This window comes from Balaenoptera acutorostrata, chromosome 7, assembly GCF_949987535.1.
Source record: "Balaenoptera acutorostrata chromosome 7, mBalAcu1.1, whole genome shotgun sequence".
Lineage (NCBI taxonomy): Eukaryota > Metazoa > Chordata > Mammalia > Artiodactyla > Balaenopteridae > Balaenoptera > Balaenoptera acutorostrata.
This window is the reverse complement of record NC_080070.1, coordinates 82,536,060-82,558,957: the sequence shown is the minus strand read 5'-3', so window position 1 is coordinate 82,558,957 and position 22,898 is coordinate 82,536,060. Positions and strand designations below refer to the sequence as shown.

General features: G+C 35.2%; 1 protein-coding gene across 1 annotated transcript in view; it reads right to left on the bottom strand.

The window, feature by feature from the left end:
* Positions 1-22,898, bottom strand: part of PCLO (piccolo presynaptic cytomatrix protein) — a 382,545-nt gene that overhangs the window by 27,096 nt on the left and 332,551 nt on the right. The window lies entirely within an intron of this gene.

Here is a 22,898-nt window from a genome sequence, read left to right as displayed (position 1 = left end):
TTTTCTGACTCTGATACCATTTCACCAGCTTTATTTTGAATAATAATTGGGTGATGTATATATTTCCACTTCTTTTTTTTTCAACTCATCTGTGAGACTTTTACTTTAGATAGATTTTCTGTAAAGAGCAGGCAGCTAGATGTGTTTAACTACTTGGATGAAATGTCTCTTTCATTAGGTGATTTTAATACATCAACAAGTTAGAAGTAATTTGGAATTAATTTTACTTTCTGTTTAAATCCTTTTCTTTAAAACTGTACTTTTCTCTATTGTTTTCCTTCTGCCTCCTTAAGGAATGCTTTCATCTGTAAGTAACAGAAAAACTTACTTAGAATGATTATACAAATAGGGATTCATTTTCTTAATATAAAAGAAATCCAGAGATAGGCACAGGTTTGTCATTTCAGTAATGAGGCAGGCACCCAAGTTCTTTCTTTCTTTCTACTGTGTCATTTTTAGTACTTGTTTTTTTGCCCTTTTTGTCTAATGGTTGCAAGATGCATGCTACATATCCAGGCATCACGTCTACCTTCCAGACACAATAATATGGCTCAGAGAGAAAAGGATTTTACATCACAGGGTTCTCGCAAAAATCAAATGAGCTAACACAGTGCTCAGCATATTTAAGCCTCTTGACAGATGTAAGTTATTTACATTTCCTCTTTACTATAATGGAAATCATTTCTTATTATGCAATTTTTATAAACCCCAAATCATTTTGGACCCCAAGTCCAGGCAGTATATTATACCCTATCCTTCTGGCAGGAACTTCACACTGATACCTCCAGAGTGTACAAATCACTAATTGGCTTAGGTGAACAGTGCCTCCTGGAACTGGGCTTTGCTCATCTTACATACATGGGCAGCACTGACCTCAGGCTTCCTAGTAAATGAAGCATGCAAGATCACTGATACTCCTGATAAATACAAAACACAATTACTATTAAAGTTGAAATTATTAAGCAGAGAATTTAGTAACCTACCTTCAAGAACAAAAAATAGAACGTTCTATGGACTAATTGCTACTGCTTGCCACCACCTTTGAAAACCTGCTACCAATTTCACTATTTCTGATTGACTGAAGCTAAGCCCTTTTCTAATCAAAAATAGCTATCATTTCCCCAAGTGCTTCAACAGCAAAATAAAAGCCCCCTTATATTCTCTCTATACTCAGTTTACACAGTGATACTCTGAATAAGTAGTTAATATTAGCTCTCTTTTAAGTCCTCATAAATCAATCGTTTTCCTCAAATGAGAAAGATAGTATCTGGTACAAAAGCACTTGGCATTATTATCCTCCAAATTAGTAAATCAGACTTTCTTTGGTTTCTTTTTTAAAGGTTGAAATTATAGGAAATGGATGAACCATAATTTTAGATTGGCCAAAGTATACTGAGAATATACTACTAGGCATTGCAAAGATCGGTATGTAACTTTAGCTCACAGTAAAATAATCCTTGAAATCAGACTCACATAAAAATGCTTCATCAATAGTGGATTGACATGAGTGAGTTTTCTGAAAAAAGAAGAGTAAATTATTTTTAACTAATCAAAACACCAATAAATATTTTAAAAATTAAATAATCAGCGCTTTTGAAAAGAAAGGCAATGACCTAATTTTTAATTGAAATTTACCCAAATAATATTATCTTTTGAAAAATAAATTTATTTATTTTATTTTTATTTATTTTTGGCTGCATTGGGTCTTTGTTGCTGCACGTGGGTTTTCTCTAGTTGCAGCGAGTGGGGGCTACTCTTTGTTGCAGTGCACGGGTTTCTTATTGAGGTGGCTTCCCTCATGGCGGAGCATGGTTTCAGTAGTTGTGTCACATGGGCTCAGTAGTTGCAGCTCGCGGGCTCTAGAGCTCAGGCTCAGTAGTTGTGGCGCACGAGATTAGTTGCTCCGTGGCATGTGGGATCTTCCCAGACCAGGCCTCGAACCCATGTCACCTGCATTGGCAGGTGGATTCTTAACCACTGCGCCACCAGGGAAGCCCGTATCCCAATAATATCATCTTTTTTAAGTAAGATGAAGATCATGTTCCTAAACATTTTAGTATAAGTTAATCATTTTTGTTATATTATGATTTATAATCTTGTTTTAATATAAAGGAATTGCTGTATCTATGACTGCATAACTCTCATCCTGCAAAACAACAGCTTTTTTTAAAACTGAAATATAAGTTGATTTACAATATTGTCTTAGTTTCAGGTGTACAGCAAAGTGATTCAGTTATACATGTATATATTTTTTCACATTATTTTTCACTATAGGTTATTACAAGATATTGGATATAGTTCCCCATGTTGTACAGTAAATCCTTTTTGCTTATCTATTTTATATATAGTAGTGTGTATATGATAATCCCAACCTACTAATTTATCCCTCCCCGCCTCCCTTTCCCCCTTGGTAGCCATAAATTAGTTTTCTATGTCTGAGTCTGTTTCTGTTTTATATATAGATTCATTTGTATTATTTTTTAGATTCCACATGTGATATATAATGTTTGTCTTTCCCTGTCTGACTTAGTATGATATTCTCTAGGTCCATCCATATTGCTGCAAATGGCAATATTTCATTCTTCTTTGTGGCTGAGCAATATTCCATAGTGTGTGTGTGTGTGTGTGTGTGTGTGTGTGTGTATCACATCTTTTTAAAGCAATCATCTGTCGATGGACATTTAAGCTGCTTCCATGTCTTGGCTATTATAAATAATGCTGCTATGAACATTAGGGTGCATGTATCTTTTTGAATTACAGTTTTCATCATTCTCAAATACGTGCCCAGGAGTGGGATTGCTGGATCATATGGTAACTCTATTTTTAGTTTTTTAAGGAACCTCCATACTGTTGTCCATAGTGGCTGCATCAATTTACATTCCCACCTACAGTGCGGGAGGGTTCCCTTGTCTCCACACCCTCTCCAGCATTTATTATTTGTACACTTTTTGATGATGGTCATTCTGTCTCGTGTGAGGGGATACCTCATAGTAGTTCTGATTTGCATTTCTCTAACAATTAGTGATGTTAAATGTGCCTGTTGGCCACTTGTATGTCTTCTTTAGAGAAAGGTCTATTTAGGTCTTCTGTCCATTTTTTGGTTGGGTTAAAACAGCACCTTGTTTACAATAAAATGATTTGTTTTATTATTATTATTATTATTTTATTTTTTTAAATCATAGGGACTGGCTGGCTATGTCAGTTTTAAGAGGACTGATAATGCAGTGCATCCAAGACTGTAAATCTATTGTGGTGATATATGTTTAGCCAGAAGAAGCCGAAATAAAAGAGAGTAAAATGTTGAATTTCTGGAAATAGTCCCCACGCCACATTTGAAAATGATACGCTAAATGAATTATCCATTAATACTTGATGAACTTTGAAACTTTTTTCATGTTATTATAGAATATCAAAACACATTTCAGAAATTTATTCTAGCCCCCTGTTCTCTATTTCATTCCAAGCAAAACTCTTCTACCGTTTCTATGTAATAAGTAGTTACCATAATTATTTTTATTATTATTCTTATTAGTTACATTCTTTACCTTTTAAAAAAAATTCCCCTTAATATTTGGTAGAAAATTTTCTAGCATCTATTTAAGAAGTTTTTGTGTGTGTATGTGTTTGTTTTGCCATATCCCTGACTGCTCCATTCAGATTCATGGATTTCAGTACATTTTTGAAAGTACACACAGATATATTCTAACGTAAATCTCTTATTTTATCTTTCTAGTATCCCTTGTCTTCTTCTACCACTACACTGGGAATGTCTGCCCCCAAATCCAAATGGGTCTGTTAGGTTGTAAACCACTATATTTCATTTTCTTTGCCACAGTGATTGTTCCAGAGGTGGGCATCTGACCCACGTAGGAAAAAGCAGAGTCCTTCACTGAGGATATTTGAGACATAATTTCTCTTTCATTTCAGTCAAGAGCTTAAAAGTGGGTCCCAGAACAGCTGGGAGCTCTGTCCCCAGCCTCACAGAACAGCCTGAGTACAAGGCTAACTTGCAGAGAAAATTGAGAAAAGAGTTGAGAATCTAGAACAGGCTGGAGGCTGGTATTTCCTGAGGCTATTTCCAGCTATGAACTTCTCAATTATAGCAATCTATAAACATTCTTTTCTTTTAAGTTAGTTTGCCTTGTTATCTGTCTCTCAACAGTGAAAGATACTGCCTTATATAGGTATAGTTGAGTAAATATCATGTTAAAAAATTGCACCCTAGATATAACGAACAAGTAAATGTCAAAATTACTCAATATTGTTTTCTAAAAATTTAAAATACTTTAGGTAGGTTTAATGGAGTATAAATAATACATAGTAAGCACTCATGTAATGACAGGCCAGCTTAAGAAATAAAACATAAATTCAGATGAAGCCAATTATGGAACCCTTCCCCAACTGCATCCTTCTCCCACATCCCCAAAGTAATCATTATTAATTTGATGATTATATTTTAATACTATTACTATGCATATATGTATCATCTAAGCACTTCTCACTGCACTGGACCCTAAACCTGGTCTGAGACATCATCATCTGTTCCCTGGATAACTGCAATAAATACCCATCAGTTCTTCCTTCTTCTGCTTTTCTTCCCTGCAGAATAGTCTCCAAAGAGTAGTTGGGATGAACCTTTTAAAACTTAAGTCAGACTGTTGCATTCCTTGGCTCAAAACCCTCCAGCAATATCCCACACCACTTTCAATAGAAGGCAAAGTTCATGCTGTGTTCTCCTAGGCTCCTGTTCCTCCTCTGACCTCCTCACCTCTGCTCTTCCTTGCCACACTAGCCCCCTTTTCACTGGATGTGTGGGGCTCATTTTTCCTTAAAAATATTTTGTTCTGCCTGGACAATTCTCCCCCCAGGTATCCGCATGGCTCTCTCTTTCATCTCCTCCAGTGTTGACACAACTGTCTCTCAGTGAAGCTTTCCCAGAAAACACTATTCCCAACTTTTTTTTTTAACTGCAGGTGCCCAGAATTGAGCTGCTCACACTCCTCAATTCACAGCCCACAAGCACTCAATCAGCATTGTCTCTGCCAGGTTCCTTCTTTGTTTGGTATTTAATTACCTTTATAGTTTTCCCTTTCATCCCAATAACTTCAACTCATCACCCTCCCAACCACAGCCACCCAATCTTGTGTATTTACTACAGTCCTTTCAATCCAACTTCCATATATTTGTTTACATGAATATTTACATAATGATGTAGCTATAAAAAATCTAGCATTACTTTGTATTTATTTATTTTTAATGGAAATAATATTGTGCTATAAATCTCTTTCTTGATTATGACAAATTATATGCCAACAAATTTGACAACCTAGAAGAAATGGACAAGTTTCTAGAAACATACAGCCTAGAAGAGAAATAGAATCTGTAATTAAAAAATTCCCTGCAAACAAAAGTCCAGGACCAGAGGGCTTCACAGGTGAATTCTACCAAACAAACAAAGCAGAACTTATATCGATCCTTCTCAAACTCTTCCAAAAATTTGAAGAGGAGGGAACACTCTCAAAGACATTCTATGAAGTCACGATCACCTTGATACCAAAACCAAAGACACCACCAAAAAAGAAAATCATGGGCCAATATCTTTAATGAATATAGATGCAAAAATTCTCAACAAAATATTAGCAAACTAAACTGAACAACACATAAAAAAAAAAATCATACACCACGACCAAGTGGGATTCATCTTAAGTTCACAAGGATGGCTAAACATACACAAATCAATCAATGTGATACACCACATAAACAAAGGAAAAGCCAAAAACCACATGATCCCCTCAATAGATGCAGAAAAAGCATTTGACAAAATTCAACATCCATTCATGATAAAAACTCTTACCAAAGTGGGTATGGAGGGAACATATCTCAAGATAATAAAAGCTGTTTATGACAAACTCACAGCCAATATAATACTGAATTGTGAAAAGCTGAAAGCCTTCCCGCTAAAATCTGAAACAAGATAAGGATGTCCACTCTCACCTCTTCCACTCAACATAGTATTGGAAGTCCTAGCCACAGCAATCAGACAAGAAAAAGAAATAAAAAGTATCCAAATTGGAAGGGAAGAGGTAAAACTGTCATTTTATGCAGATGATATGATACTATAAAAAGAAAACCCTAAAGACTCCACACAAAAACTACCACAACTTGTAAATGAATTCAGCAAGGTAGCAGGACACAAGATTAACATACAGAAATCAGTTGCATTTCTTTACACCAACAATGAAATATCAGAAAGGGAATGTGAAAAAACAATGCCTTTGAACTTCCCGGGTGGTGTTGTGGTTAAGAATCCACCTGCCAACACAGGGGACATGGGTTCGAGCCCTGGTCCGGGAAGATCCCGCATGTCACGGAGCAATTAAGCCTGCATGCTGCAACTACTGAGCCCATGCATCACAACTACTGAAGCCTGCTCGCCTAGAGCCCATGCTCTGCAACAAGAGAAGCCACCGCAATGAGAAGCCCATGCACTGCAACAAAGACTAGCCCCCACTTGCTGCAACTAGAGAAAGCCCGCGTGCAGCAACAAAGACCCAACGCAGCCAAAAGTAAAATATAGATAAATAAATAAATTTATTCTTTTTTAAATGCCTTTTAAAATCAGACCCCCCAAAGTAAAATACTTAGGAATAAATTCTCTGCCATAAATAATATCAATGTTTTCTTAGGTCAGTCTCCCAAGGCAACAGACATAAAAACAAAACTAAACAAGTGGAACCTAATCAAACTTACAAGCTTTTGCACAGCAAAGGAAACCATAAACAAAATGAAAAGACAACCTACAGAATGGGAGAAAATATTTGCAAATGGTGAGACCGACAAGGCCTTAATTTCCAAAATATGCAAACAGCTCATACAACTCAACAACAAAAGAACAAACAATCCAATTGAAAAGTGGGCAGAAGAACTAAAGAGACATTTCTCCAAAGAAGAAATACAGATGGCCAACAGGCACATGAAAAGATACTCAACATCGCTAATTATTAGAGAAATGTAAATCAAAACTACAATGAAGTACCATTTCACATCAGTCAGAATGGTCATCATTAAAAGGTTTACAAATAACAAATGCTGGAGAGGCTGTGGAGAAAAGGGAACCCTCCTACACTGTTGGTGGGAATGTAAGTTGGTGCAGTCCCTGTGGAAAACAGTATGGAGGTTCCTCAGAAAACTAAAAATAGAATTACCATATGATCCAGCAATTCCACTCCTGGGCATATATCCAGATGAAACTCTAATTCAAAAAGAGACATGCACCCCTATGTCCATAGCAGCACTATTCACAATAGCCAAGGTATGGAAACAACCTAAATGTACATCAACAGATGAATGGATAAAGATGTGGTACATCTATACAAAGGAATACTACTCAGCCATAAAAAAGAATGAAATAATGCCATTTGCAGCAACAAGGATACAACTGGAGATTATCATACTAAGTGAAGTAAGTCAGAAAGAGAAAAACAAATACCGTATGATATCACTTACATGTGGAATCTAAAATATGACACAAATGAACCTATCTATGAAACAGAAACAGAATCACAGACATAGAGAACAGACTAGTGGCTGCCAAGGGGGAGAGGTTTGGTGAAGAGATGGAGTGGGAAGTTGGGGTTAGCAGCTATAAGCGTTTATATATAGAATGGATAAACAACAATGTCCTACTGTATAGCACAGAGAACTATATTCAGTATCCTATGACAAACCATAATGGAAAAGGATATAAAAAAAGTAGAATGTATATATATGTATTACAATCACTTTGCTGTTCAGCAGTAATTAACACAACATTGTAAATCAAGTATACGTCAATAAAAAAATCTCTTGCTATTCACTTCCTTCCCACTCAAAGTTATGTTTTTGAAATCTACTGATTTTCTTATATGTAAATCTAGGTCATTTTTTTCTGACAGCTGCATAGTATTCCTTTACCTGCATATCATGTGATTTATTTATGCATTCTTCAGCAATGTACACATATATTGACTCCAACTTTTCACAGCCACACACACACACACACACACACACACACACACTACACACAAACTGGAAAGCATTACTTTACTAATGCCTTTGTAAGTCTTTACATACCAAATAATTTATGTTTCATCAGTAGTATTTAATGTTTTATTTTTGCCTTTAGCTTAAGAAAGCAACTATTTTTAATTGTCCTTGAGGAAAAAAACCCTTCAATGATATAAGCTAAGAAATGCTTCCATGTATCTCTCTAACCCTCCATCTCTTCACCTCAGTCATTTCAGCTCGCAGTCTGGTGAGGAGATAGAACTTAACAAGATCATTACAATACAATGTGGTTAATGCGATGATAGGGTCGCTGAGGGTACAAAGAGAAGACTTCCCTAACAGAGCCAGTGGGAGTGCGTGCCACAGATAGCTTCTTGGAAGAGGTAAGGTGAGGAGTGGGCCTCAAAGGATGAATAGACGTCTTCCGAGATAAAGCCATTTGAGAAGCGGTGATCATATTAAGAATACAGCATGAGCAAACGTAAGCAGTTTTGATATAACAGGATATAGAGTGGGGGAGGGAACATGCCAGGAGATAAACTGGAGAAGTAGAAGGAGGGGCTTGTTGTATTAGAACCTTGCTAGAGTCAGGTAGCCAATAGGGGTCCCCAGAAATGTTTTACACTTAAGAGTGACAAAGCCAGATTAGACAGTGCCATCAAAGATGATTTTGAAGATGATGATACTATAGGCGAAGAGAACAATTAGGAAACTAGGAAGTTCTCTGGGTAAGCTGTGATGAAAACCTAAAATTGGGCAGTCACTGGGATGGAAAAGAGAGAAGACATTTAAAAACTACTTAAGAGATAAAATCTTCAAGAATTTGGCAATTGCCTAAGTGAGGAAATGAGAAACTGACTGGAAGACTAATGCAACCAAATCTGAACTATAAAATATAGGAAGAGGAAGAGTTTATAGGTTAAGAGCTGTAGTCTTCCATTCTATCTTCTAGCAAAACAAAACAAAACTACACTAAAATCTGATACATTGGGTTGGCCAAAAAGTTTGTTTGGGTTTTCCATAGCATCTTACGAAATATTTTTTGCGTAAATATTCACTTTAATTTCACAGGTGTATTACTAGGCTTGATTTATCCTTTAGTCTCTTGGAGTCTTAATGTCTTGATTCAAAAAATATTTATTGTGTGGGTATTTTGTAGAAGTCTCAGTGCTAGACATTGGGAATATCATAAATATTATAATATCTATTTTAGAGGGTTATTGTGAGAATGGAGCTGCCAAATTTTTAAAGATCCCAGCAAAATGTTTAGCAAATAAATGTCAGTTGTAATGTTGCTGTGGTTATTGCCGTTAAGGAGGATGTGTTGGGTTTTTTGAGAGGATAAGTCATCAAGTAGAATGGATAATATGTATATGTATATATATTTATTTATTCAATAGCAACAATGTCACAATAAAACATGTAAGGTAAAGCCCTGTTACTGCTACTTAGTATTTCATACAGCAATGATAGTTGTCTGCGCTTCAGAGGGTTATGTAAATTACAGAAATCACAGTGGTATGTTATTTAATGGATAAGAAGCATCTTCTGTGATAACAGTCTAAAATTGCATTTGCTTGGTAGAGGAAAATACTCAAATGCAAAAGATGACTTGAGTAGATAGCAAAGCATATTTTTAAAATAAAAGATTTAAACAGGCAAATGCTTCTTTTCTACAACTGTATTGTCGCAAAGCAAATAGCAGAATATATTGATTTTTTTAGAGACTAACAGTCACTTAATAAAGAAGCAGTGTGGACTTTCCTCAGAGTGTATTATCTCTTGTCTGGGTTACTTTCTTATCTGTAAAATTGGTTCCTTTAGGGAAAGTGTTACTTGGTTGAGCAAGGGCTACTTTTGTGAAATGTGCTGTTTTTGTGGGGGGTTATTTTGTCAGTTCTACTCTTTTTTACTTAAATGTAGGTTTGGTTTTTTTTTTTTCCTGTAGAAAGTTATATAAATTTCCAAATGACTTTCTGGATAAAATAAATCAGAATGTTTCAGTTAGAGAAAGTAACTAATAATCTAAATGGTAGAAAAATGAATTATCTTCAATGAATTTTGCATTTTCCAAAATTCTGAAATTTATTTCTTGCTGGGCATTTAGAAAATTCATTTTGACTTTTGAGTGAAGTGAAAAAAAGGTTAAAACTACTTGGTAGTTTGAATTCTACAGCATTTTTTCCCCAGAGATTTTGTATTTTATTGTTATTGGTTACAGTTAAATTTCTTAAAAGTGAAAAAGCTCCCTGTGTATAGCATTGGTGCTATCAGAATATCTTTAATGAGTATGTTAAACAGAGTATTTAGTTGCAATAACTATTACTAAAAAAGTTTTAAGAGAATGGATATTCATAATCATTTAGGGTAATAATAGGAAATTATTTATTACAAACTGCCACTTTTTTTCTCATACTTGTTAACACTGTTTGATCATTATCCCTCATTTTTTATTTCCTCATATATCAAAAGATTGAATCATTTTACATAATTTTATGACTTATTTTTCAAAAATCAATTCTCCCTTGGCCCAACTCTTCATTTCCCCAAACCCTTAATAAAATTGCCAAGAAAAAGCTACTGTCAACTCTTTTTATCTGTTTCTCTGGTTCTTTATATTCATATTTCTCAGAATAGTTTTGTGTTGCCTTCATAATTTATTGATATTTAAATTTTGGTAGATGAAGAGTTAGCCTTCCTCCTCCTTGACATATAGTTATGTTACAATCTTGATTAAACTAATGTTTGGAATTTACATTAATGTGACTAATATTGTTCACTTCTGAGACCACTGGGTATTTCATGGAGTTGTTTACTTAAAGATTTCTTTTGTGTTTTATCCTCAAGTTATTAATTACTGTGTTTTACAATTTGCTTTGCTTTCTATGTACCTATTCCTAACTGTTCTCAAAATATCCAAGAGTACTTAACCCCTCTGAAGACCATTTTTCACTTGGCTAGATACTGACGCCAGTCAATTCCTCTTTTCCTTCCCACACTAACACCTCACTCGTCATCCTCTTGCAGCTAGAACTCACCATATCTGATCAGATTTTCCCATGTGTTCTCTCTGCCTGCTGCATGACTACTGTCCTTAGAATCTCCTCATTTCACCATTGACGTCCCCTCTTCTTTTCTCTACCCTTCTTGTCTCTTGGCTCCCAAGTTGTGTGTGTGGGGGGGGAGGGGTCAGTGTGTGTTTGAGTGTGGTTTATTCTCTATGTTGGTGGAACATACCCTCAAGTAACTTCCAGATAGGTAGCATGGAGACCGAAAATTTTTTGAGACCTAGACATCCCAAAATGATTTTATTCAACCCTTATACTTAATGGATAGTTTGTGGATAGAATTTTAGTTTATACTCTCTCCCACTTGGAATTTCAAGGGCATTACCCATGACCCTCTTTTAAGTGTCTATTATTGCTGTTGAGACATCGTATGGATTCTTAACCTTCCTTTGTATGTAATGTATTTTAATTCGGTTTATAGGAATATCGGAATCTTCTTTATATCTCTTGCTGTTTTGAGTACAGTAATTTTATGGACATTTTAAATATCAGATAGAACAAGATTTAAAATGGTTTTATAAGCTACATAGTACCTATAATGTAATTGATATTAATCTTAGTTAATTGGCCATAATCATCAACAATGTTATTTTTCTTTCCAATAGTTGCAGCTAGTTTTATACATTTATTTTTCATGCAATAGCACTGTAACCATTAATGTAAAACAATCTTGGAAAGTACAACAGGCAAGAGTCAGTTGATATTAGGTTATATATCTGTAGATTTTAACCCACATTGTTTAATTAGTTGACTCTGGGTGAATGGTGTCATTGTTCTACGTCTCTGTTTCCATAACTTTAAAATCAAAATCATTATTCTATATTTATATCCCCTACTGTTTTGTGACAATGAACCGGATAATGTAAAGGCATTTAGAACAAAGTAAAACTATATATCTGTAATATTTATATGTCTTGTTTTGTTAATTTTCTACAACTATGCTAAGAGAATATTCTTAGTTTATGTTCATTCACTACACTTTGCTATGTTTTAATGTCCTTATCTTGACTCAAAAGCCTCTCTCCCATAAATAAATCAGAGCACCAACTCCCAACGCAAGCAGTTTGGGGACTTCTAGGCAAAGAAGACATTTTCAAAAAATATTAAAAACTGCCATTAGAGATATTAATCCCTGAAAGTCTAAAATATTCTGGGCTTAAATTTAGCAATTGCCGATTCTTTGATGTGTGCTTAAGGCTAAGAAACAGTCAAGATCTATTCCAGAAATTTAATTCATTTAATTCGTTTTTAGTGGTCAATTAATAACCTCCAGTGATGAATCTGGCTCACAGTAAAGACCCAGAATTATTTTTTATTTCAATAATAGACAATTTTTAGGATATGCTTTCAATGTTAAATTCCCAGTGAGTAATCCAGGACTAGAAATCAGTAGCACTGAATTTTAAACTCAGGCCATTTAGTAAAGCATAATAAGGTCTAGAAAAGACATCCTTCATAGAGGGGAGACATTACTATACAAGGGATCACATCAGATATATTCTGGGAAGAAGAGTAGTTTGAAATACTGTAATAAATATATGTATCATCTTTTCAAAACAAACTGGAAAATGTAGGACCTTGAAAACGTCTTTTCTGGTGGAATGCCAAAGGCAGAAAAAGAAACCATTTTAGAAAACATGAGTTTAAAAGTCTTGGGGAAAATCAGGTCAGAAGTATTCACTTACATGATATAGGCAATGACTGGGACAATGACCGCTAGCATTTATTGACTACGTGCCAGCCACAGTGCCAAGCGCCTTACACTCGTTATTTCCATGAATCCTTGCAACACACTGATAAGGTAAATACTATTGTTATTCTTACTTTTGTAGACTAGGAATCAGAGACTTAGAGAATATGAGTAACTTGTCTAATATCATACATACAAAAATTGTCATGTGCACATTGGCGTATACAGATATACCATGTCCATGAGTAAGAAAATATTTGATGTAATGATGTCAATTCCATCAAAATTATATTAGAATTTTAATATAATTTCAAGAAATATTCATGTGGAACTTCCTTTGCTTCTCAACAAAGAGAGTTTTAAAGTTTTTAAAAATTATTTTTTAACATCTTCAGTGGAGTATAATTGCTTTACAATGGTGTGTTAGTTTATGCTGTATAACAAAGTGAATCAGCTATACATAAACATATATCCCCATATCTCCTCTCTCTTGTGTCTCCCTCCCACCCTCCCTATCCCACCCCTCTAGGTGGTCACAAAGCACAGAGCTGATCTCCCTGTGCTATGCGGCTGCTTCCCACTAGCTATTTTACATTTGGTAGTGTATATATGCCAGTGCCACTCTCTCACTTCGTCCCAGCTTACCCTTCCCCCTCCCTGTGTCCTCAAGTCCATTCTCTACGTCTGCGTCTTTATTCCTGTCCTGCCCCTAGGTTCTTCAGAACCATATTTTGTTTGTTTTTAGATTTCGTATATATGTGTTATAATATGGTATTTGTTTTTCTCTTTCTGACTTCACTCTGTATGATAGTCTCTAGGTCCATCCACCTCATTACAAATACCTTAATTTCGTTTCTTTTTATGGCTGAATAATATTCCATTGCATATATGTGCCACATCTTCTTTATCCATTCATCTGTCGATGGACACTTAGGTTGCTTCCATGTCCTGGCTACTGTAAATAGAGCTGCAATGAACATTGTGGTACATGACCCTTTTTGAATTATGGTTTTCTCAGGGTATATGCCCAGTAGTGGGATTGCTGGGTCATATGGTAGTCTTATTTTTAGTTTTTTGAGTAACCTCCATACTGTTCTCCATAGTGGCTGTATCAACTTACATTCCCACCAACAGTGCAAGAGGGTTTCCTTTTCTCCACACTCTCTCCAGCATTTATTGTTTGTAGATTTTTTTGATGATGGCCATTCTGACTGGTGTGAGGTGATATCTCATTGTAGTTTTGATTTGCATTTCTCTAATGATTAGCGATGTTGAGCATTCTTTCATGTGTTTTTTGGCAATCTGTATATCTTCTTTGGTGAAATGTCTCTTTAGATCTTCTGCCCATGTTTGGATTGGGTTGTTTGTTTTTTTGATATTGAGCTGCATGAGCTGCTTGTAAATTTTGAAGATTAATCCTTTGTCAGTTGCTTCATTTGCAAATATTTTCTCCCATTCTGAGGGTTGTCTTTTCATCTTGTTTATGGTTTCCTTTACTGTGCAAAAGCTTTTAAGTTTTATTAGGTCCCATTTGTTTGTTTTTGTTTTTATTTCCATTTCTCTATGAGGTGGGTCAAAAACGATGTTGCTGTGATTTATGTCATAGAGTGTTCTGCCTATGTTTTCCTCTAAGAGTTTTATAGTGTCTGGCCTTACTAAAGTTTTTTTTTAATATTAAAAAAAATGGGTAAAAACAGTCTAATTTAGAAAAAACTGAAAATAAACTCAGAATAACAATGAGACTGGCACTGACAAATACAAATAGACTGAAAGGTCAACGAAATATTCCATAAAGTTCATTACCAGCCATGAATATTCTTGAAAATTTTGAGTATGATTGATATGGTATTTCATATTAGTGAGGAAAGGAAAGCTTATTCAACAAATGTTTCCAGGAACATTTCTTGACTATTACCTCATCACATGGAATAAGCAAAATTTATTTAAATAATTCAATATTACCTTTCACACCACAAAAGAGCTAGAAGAAAATAGAAATCATTACGTACCTAATATCTTCTGTGTGTGTAAAGAATATCTAAACAAATGATTAAAGAAGAAATGATAAATAAAATTACTTATAAATTTGATCCCTCATATTTTTGTATTTAAGTTTGGGGATAAAAGTCAGGGATTTAATTTGTCATTTTAAAAGGACTGGATGCAACCCTTTGTTAACATGTTATGTTACTCACACCCTGGACTGAACAAACGCCCTCTGCACTGTTCATTCTTCTCAGTAACTTCAACAACTTCTAACTCCTGGGAGGCAGCACCGTGCTGGTTAAAAGTATGGACTTTAGTATCAGACACAACTGGGTTTGGGTCTTGACTTTGCCCCTAATGGCACTAAAATCCTCTGATTTTCAATCTCCCTGTATGACTTGCAGGGGGAAAAAGTCTATTAGATGTTACTAAGATTTTTCTTGTATTGGTGGTTGCAGCTTGGAAGAGATAATGCTCCTCTCTGCTCCTGGTTCATGTTAAGTGCTCCACAAATGTTACTACCTCATGACTCTGCATAATTGAGACCTATATCCTGAACTCTAGATTCACAGTCCAACTATATAATATGCATTGTTTCTACTTGGATAGCCTATATTTACTTCAATCCTTGAAAAGTCCTAAGAGGGGATTTGAATAAAAAAGAGGTCTACCTTTGCTCTTCCATAGAAAATTCAATATTGTTAAGCACTGATACTGTCTAAATTCCTCATTAACATTTAATAGTTTCGCACTTTCATAGAAGCATTGAACTCCCTTGTCTGATCTAACTTTGCAGAAGTTAGATCCAATTTCTCTGCTCTCCCTGGCACGCTTTGCTCCAGTTGCACTGAATTACCTTTCCCCTACATACCCCTAATCCTTTCTTCCATTTGTATCTTTCCTCAGATTGTTCCCTCAGCCTGGAATTTGCCTCTCCCATTGCCACGTGTTTAGAGTTTGTCCACCTTCCAAAGCAGTCACCACCTGTTACCTCTCTCACAAAACCATGCCCCCTGACTCCTACAGCTTTAGCAATGCTTTCAAATCCCAAAGCACATAATTTGCTCTCTCACTTATAAATTTTCATCCTAATTCTTCCTTGCATTGCTGTTATTAAAGGTGATAAAATACTTAACAAGGGGTATGGCACAGTCTCCAACCAATGCCATTGCTCAATGACTGTACACACTGGTTAAGCATGCATGCCTACTGGTTGATCATGAGATAGGACCACACTAGATCATAAGCTCCCTCAGATCCACGTATATATTAAATTGACCTCTGTAGCATCCAAATTTTTAACACAATGTCTTGCACATAATAGACATACTCATATTGATCACTAAGCAACTTAAAAAATATAAAAAAGAAAACGATGTATCAGTCAAATTAGGGCAACAAACTCACAAACAACGAAACATATTCAGTCGATGGAAAACAATTTTACAATATAATGTGCATGGTGGTTGGTTTTTAAAGACAATATGTGTAGGACAAATAATCAAATGACACAAAAGAATCCACTAATCACATTGTTTTTGACAATATCCTGACCTCAAAATTGAGGTAAAAATCAGATAACATCACAATTCCTTGTTAATTTTAACAACACATCTACAATATAAATAGCTTGTCAATAAATTTTATCTATTGTCAGCTTTAGTAAAACAGAACAAAATACAGATACTTTTTAAGTTAAAAATTAACTCCTTGAAAGATCATTCTTGACTTCGGTAAAATGAAGAGAATTAGGAAACTTCCAAAATGATAAAAGGGGAAGTGATAGAAGACACAAAAAAGGCATTACGTATTTAATTTGAAAGTTCCTTGGTTTAATTAGAAACAGAGCCTGAAGAAATGGGAATGTCTGGAGTCATCATGAATTTTTCTTCAGGAACAAGAGTGTTAACTATCATCTGAGTTGTGGGAACTCTGCTGGGAACTCCTGGAGGCCAAGGATTATGCCACATTGCAAACTGCATACCCAGGGCTAATCCTAGTGCCGTTAGCCACAGCATTTGCTGCGGGACTCTCTGGATGCCCTAGTAACAGTTGCTATTCTGTTCTAGTTGGGGGGTCTTCCAGAATGGTTTTGTATTTTTGCCTTTGCAAGCTAATTTTTAAACAACCAGTTGGACAGGGAAATGAGGAAATTAAATGAGTATTTTACATAGAGCACTTGGATATTCCAATCTACAACCCCCTAGAGAGATAACTATCATTGACTCCATTTTCTTTTCCCTATTTAAAAAGAGAAAATACTTTTAAAAACCTTTTTTTGTGTATTTATCAAAACAAGACAACAAGATAGAGGACTCCAATCCTGGGGCCTAGATTTTTCTTGGTTTAATTCAGGAAGTCATTTCTGTTGTACACTTGCTTCATGGACTTTGCAAAATATGTCCATTCACCTAACAAGGATTCAAACTAATCACTGTTAGAGCTATGTATGAAATATATACCTATATAAAATAGACTTGAGATGCCAGTTAAAATGAGATTGTTGTGGTTATTATAGATTTCCATTATTTCTACATAAATTGTTATGCTTTTTTTTCTAAAAAAAAAAACCCCACTTCAAATAATATATTAAATCAAATCTTGCTCTCTACCCTAAACCCCTCCACATCACATCCTTAGGTGATGTGCTTTCACACACTCAAGTATCTGAACACATGTGTGAGTAGACCTTAGCATATTTCTACAGTAGTAGAGGTTTATTTGTTCTGGCCCACTGAAAATTGAAATTGAGTAATTAAATTCAGGCTTCCAAAGATACTTAAGAGAATAAATGATGTATTAGGGTTATTTGTTCTTTAAATGCATGCAGCCAGGCAAATTAAGCTTCATACAAAGTCACAATCCTAATGCCTGCTGCTAAAGCTTGTGAACACCTGGTTTAGAAGAAAAAGTGGGTCAAGTCAGTCACTGTATGTAATATACATGGATGCCCACCAGCAAAGGTAACACAATTAGAAATTTTAAAAATGTGGGAAAGAACCAGATCGTCTATTTTGAGGGTATTCGAAGTTTTTAAGGTAAACTGGGAAAACACTTGCCAGACTTGGAAAGTCTAATGGATTTGATCTAAATCTTTAAAGGAAGTGGTCTAGCTCTTCCAAGAAGTGCATATTTTGTCTTGACTAATATCACTCTTTTGAATGGGATCCAAATGGCTCTCTCTTATATCCACTTCTCATTTAATAATAGCTACAATTTAAAGAACGTTAATCACGCGTCGCACATGGTCCTTACTCGCTCCTTACATTGTGCACTTACTTAAACTGTGGGCGTTCAACCATTCATTAGTAGAGATAGTCCACAAGACTATTACTATTTTCCACTACAACTTAGGTCAGAATTCCAGAACATTTGATTGATCTTATATTCTCACCCACTGAATTAATCTCATGCTAGGATTAAAATTTATGTCACTGCTGTACAGAAGATGTATCATTGTTAGAGAAAATGATTAAGAGGATAGTAGATTTTTAAAAATCAGAACCTAGAATAAGTAGACTTGCTCAATAAGTAGAATAAGGACACAGCTATTTAGCATTAAAAAAAAACTCAACGTGTTCAACACAAAATTTCAGTCCCACAAAACATTACTTTTTGCATTCTGTACACTATAATTCCAAAACAAGAATAAAAATTTTATGAAAACAGACTGTCTAAAGAAGATTACTTAAAATCTATGATATATGTCTGATTTAAAGTATGACCATCCTAGGGCATATCATTGTAGATCAATTTCACTTAGAGTGGACCAAGGTGTTCACAAAACAAAGTGCTTAGATGAATAATATGAAAGGTTCAAGATGAAGTGGAATATTGCCATATTTACAATTTCAAGAAAACTGTACTAATCTACAAAGAGACACTATTTTTCTGATGCTATGGTGAAGAATTAAAAGAGGAAAATTCTGGTCAGGAAACTATATGTTTAAAAACAAATTGAACTAACTGTTTTGTCTGTTCTTTGTTTTCCCAGGAATTGGCTGTTTATGTTGACTGACAACAAAAGGAAGTGAAAGCAATCCTCTGGATCACTCAAAACTGACAATATTTACATCATACATATACCTCAAGTCCAACACAAGGTTGAGTCCATATTTCTATGGGGACAAAACAAAAGCTTACACTTTAAACTGGTATCTTCTTCTTATCTGCTCAGAATAAATTTCTGTCTGATTCAATAATTTTCTCCCCAACCTGTGCCTATATATTCTTCTTAATGTAAAATTGTTCATAAAGATTTTTTTTAATATCTTTACTGGAATATAATTGCTTTACAACGGTGTGTTAGTTTCTGCTGTACAACAAAGTGAATCAGCTATATGTATACATATATCCCCATATCCCCTCCCTCTTGCGCCTCCCTCCCACCCTCCTTATCCCACCCCTCTAAGTGGACACAAAGCACCGAACTGATCTCCCTGTGCTATGCAGCAGCTTCCCACTAGCCATCCATTTTAAATCTGGTAGTGTATATATGTCAATGCTACTCTCTCACCTCGTCCCAGCTTCCCCTCCCCCCACTCCCGTGTCCTCAAGTCCGTCCTCTACGTCTGCGTCTTTATTCCTGCCCTGCCACTAGGTTTATCAGTGCCGTTTTTTTAGATTCCATATATATGCGTTAGCATATGGCATTTGTTTTTCTCTTTCTGACTTACTTCACTCTGTATGACAGACTCTAGGTCCATCCACCTCATTACAAATAACTCAGTTTTGTTCCTTTTTATGGCTGAGTAATATTCCATTGCATATATGTGCCACATCTTCTTTATCACACTTGTAATAAATGTTTAACATTTACTCTTCTCACTAGATTGTAAGCTCCATAAGGGCAGTCTGTCTTAATCATTGTATGTAGCACAGTACTTGGCACATAGCATTTGCTCAGTAAATATTGTTGTCTGACCATAGTTTAAAAGAAAACTATATTGAAATATTATTTTAGATTTCTTTTTAAAATTTACTAACGATATGAAAATTTTATTACATGAAGAGCATAGTGAAAAGGTCTTAACGAAATGATTTATAAAATGAATCTATACCAAGTATTTTGTCTCCTTATTTGGCTATTTCCTTTGATATGATCAGTACCAATTTGTTTTGTGTTTTTGTTATACTATTTCAAAGGAGGGGACTTTCTAGTGCATTAATTGTAAGTGTACACACTACACCCTGTGAAAAATAATACAGAAAAGCAAAGAAAGGTGAAAATGAAAAAGAATTTTTTCATAGATTTTGAAGACTCGACTAAATAAATGGAGAAATTTTGTGTTCCATTTTAAAGCTCCTACAAGTATAATGCATATTTACTTGGTATCTAAGTAAAATTTCTTCACTTGGGACTTTAATCATCACAGTACTTCACATGGTACTTTTTTGTTTGTTGTTAGACATGGATGCTTTCTGACTCTGGCACGTGGCTAGGCCTAACTGAGATACCCCTCTCTGTTGTATGCTACTGTTCACATGGGGGCAGGGACCCTGCTGCAGCCAGGGCACTGCTAGCCCACTGGCAGCCCCTCTGAGGCCAGAATATCCCTGTAGCTGGTCCAGGGTATACCTGCTGGATTTTGAAGTACAACTTTCCTATAAAGGTTAATATTTATTGCAGTTTTCTTTTTCGTATTATTAGCAATCTCTTATGTATCTCTTATAGAACTACTCATAACTTCACATAAATGCGTTACTTGTAAATTTGCTTATTGTCAAAATGTCATAAGTAACTCAGTCAAAAATAATTTGTCCAAAATATTGCTGCCAAAAGGGCATGACTCACATTACATTACATATTCCATATGGTTCCCATTCTCAACTCCCACCCCTCTGCTCAGTAACTAATCTGAGATTAACTGTTGATAAGGGTCAGTTCACTAAAATATAAACCCATTGACTCATAAGTTTAAATAAAATATAAAGCAGCCTACGACTGGCTTCTTCTTGGAAAACAAGCATGTTTTGTGTGGGACTGATAGGAAATAAGAAGGCAGCATTAGGATGAACAATTTCTATTCTTTTCAAATGTTAACATCTATACTAAAATAATTTTATTTATAAACTTCAAGGTTAAGAGAATGATGAAGTTAAGCAGCTAAAACTTTTGGGAAAAAGCGCCCATGAATTGCTTCTCTGTATACATGAAGTATAGAGTCAGATGAAAATCAATGGCCATTACCTTAATATAAGATTATATTGTTTATTCATTCACTTAAACATTCTTGAAGCAACTTTATGGGCAAGGCTTTCTGCTAAGTGCTGGGACACCAAGATGAATAAATCATAGCTCTGGTCTGAGAGTTGTTCAGCCTTATGAAGGAGACAGGCATAGAAATCGGTAAATTTAAGTCAAAGAACAATGATAACACAATATGAAAATTACGGTGTAAATAGGTACAGATTTTGTGAGTGATAGACAAGTATAGGAGGAGAAAGAGGAAAAACTGAATTCAGGGCATATGTAGTTTGATGCATCTATGGAATTTCCCGGTAAAGTATTGTACCAGCCTTATGCCTGTGTGCCCTTGGATGCATCTTTGGTCTTTCTCTGCCCTGCTTTCAAAAGAGCTGCTCCCTAGCATGTTTTCCAGGCTCCCCTGTTAGTTGGCTTCCAGCTGATTTGACCAGGCCCTGGCAGAGACTGGAGAAGGGGAGAAACTGGGATATTTCTCCCCATCCTTGTCTATCTCAATATATATTTCTATCTTTTGTTGTGTCTCTTCCTTACCTCCTGATCCCAGCAGACAGGCTTATCTTGGTTTCAGCTCTCCCTGTCCTCCAGCCTTTAGGGACAGTAGCTTTCTTCTGCTACCTCCCTACCCCCTGCTGGGTTTCTCAGCATCTTCCACGCGTATATAATAATTGCCAGTCATAAATGTCCTATTTTTTAAATACATATATTTTTAATATGGTTTTTACTTTCTTGGTTCGGCACAAATGCCTGGTGGACATCTGAGTCTGAATTCCAGTGAGCTTGGATGGCAATCAACATGTAGACAAGAGTTGATGAGTTTATGCAGAAGGAAGATGGGTAAAAGGAATGGTGGATTGAGGATGGGACCGTGGGACCATAGCAACAAGTAGAGGAAGCACAGTCTTTGAATGAGTTCAAAGAAAATTTTTTAGTAGAACCAGAAATATGTGATATCTACTTAAGTCCACTAGGAAACTTAAGCATCACTTAGACCCAGCATTTTTCAGATCAGGTTTCTAAAGATAGAAAGATCAGGTCACCAGTCAAGACAAGATTTGAACCTTAAATCTGGGTTTCCTATTTCCCCATCGAATGTCCATATGGTACCATGCCATTAATCATTCTTTTTAATAGCGTGTGATTTGGCGTCATTTTCCTGGATTCAATCACTTGCTCTTACCTTGTATGATGTTTGCACTTCAGTTTCTTTTCATGTAAAATCAAGTACCTTCATAGGTAATTGTAAGAATTAAATGCGATAATATGTGAAAAGTACTTAGAATAGTGTTAAGTACTTAGAATAGTTAAAATTCTTGAGAGTGTAAGTTATGATGGATACCAGTGCTATCAGATCTTATCAAAACATTAGTTAAAATTTTTTTTAAACGAAGGATAAGTCATTGTGCATCTTAGAGATACTGATTATGTGTGGAAGAAAAGGATTTTTTTTTCATTTTGTAATACATTTATAATACTATTTAATAAAACAAAGTTTAATTTCAAATTTTCACTTTAGAAGTTAGTTCAGTCATTATTTTTTCTATAAAAAGATTTTTACACCATTAGTTTCTTCTTAGTTCCACATTTTTAAGGCTTGCCATTGACTTAAATGAGGTTCCATGATTTTCTATTTGTATAGTATTTTAAACGAAAACATTTTTTTAAATTTCAAGATATTTTTTCCCTGAGAAAGTCTTCAAGTTTCACTCTGTAATCCTCATTCTTCTTTCCCTTTAAAATTTGTAGTTTCCCAAAGTGCTTAAATGTTAAATATGAATGTTAAATGAAGTGACAAAGTCATTCTAATTTAATAGATCATATGGATAATGGTGACTTATTTCCTAGTGCTTCTGGTATTAGTACTTAGAAATTAACATTCATATTAAAACAAAAACAAAGCAAT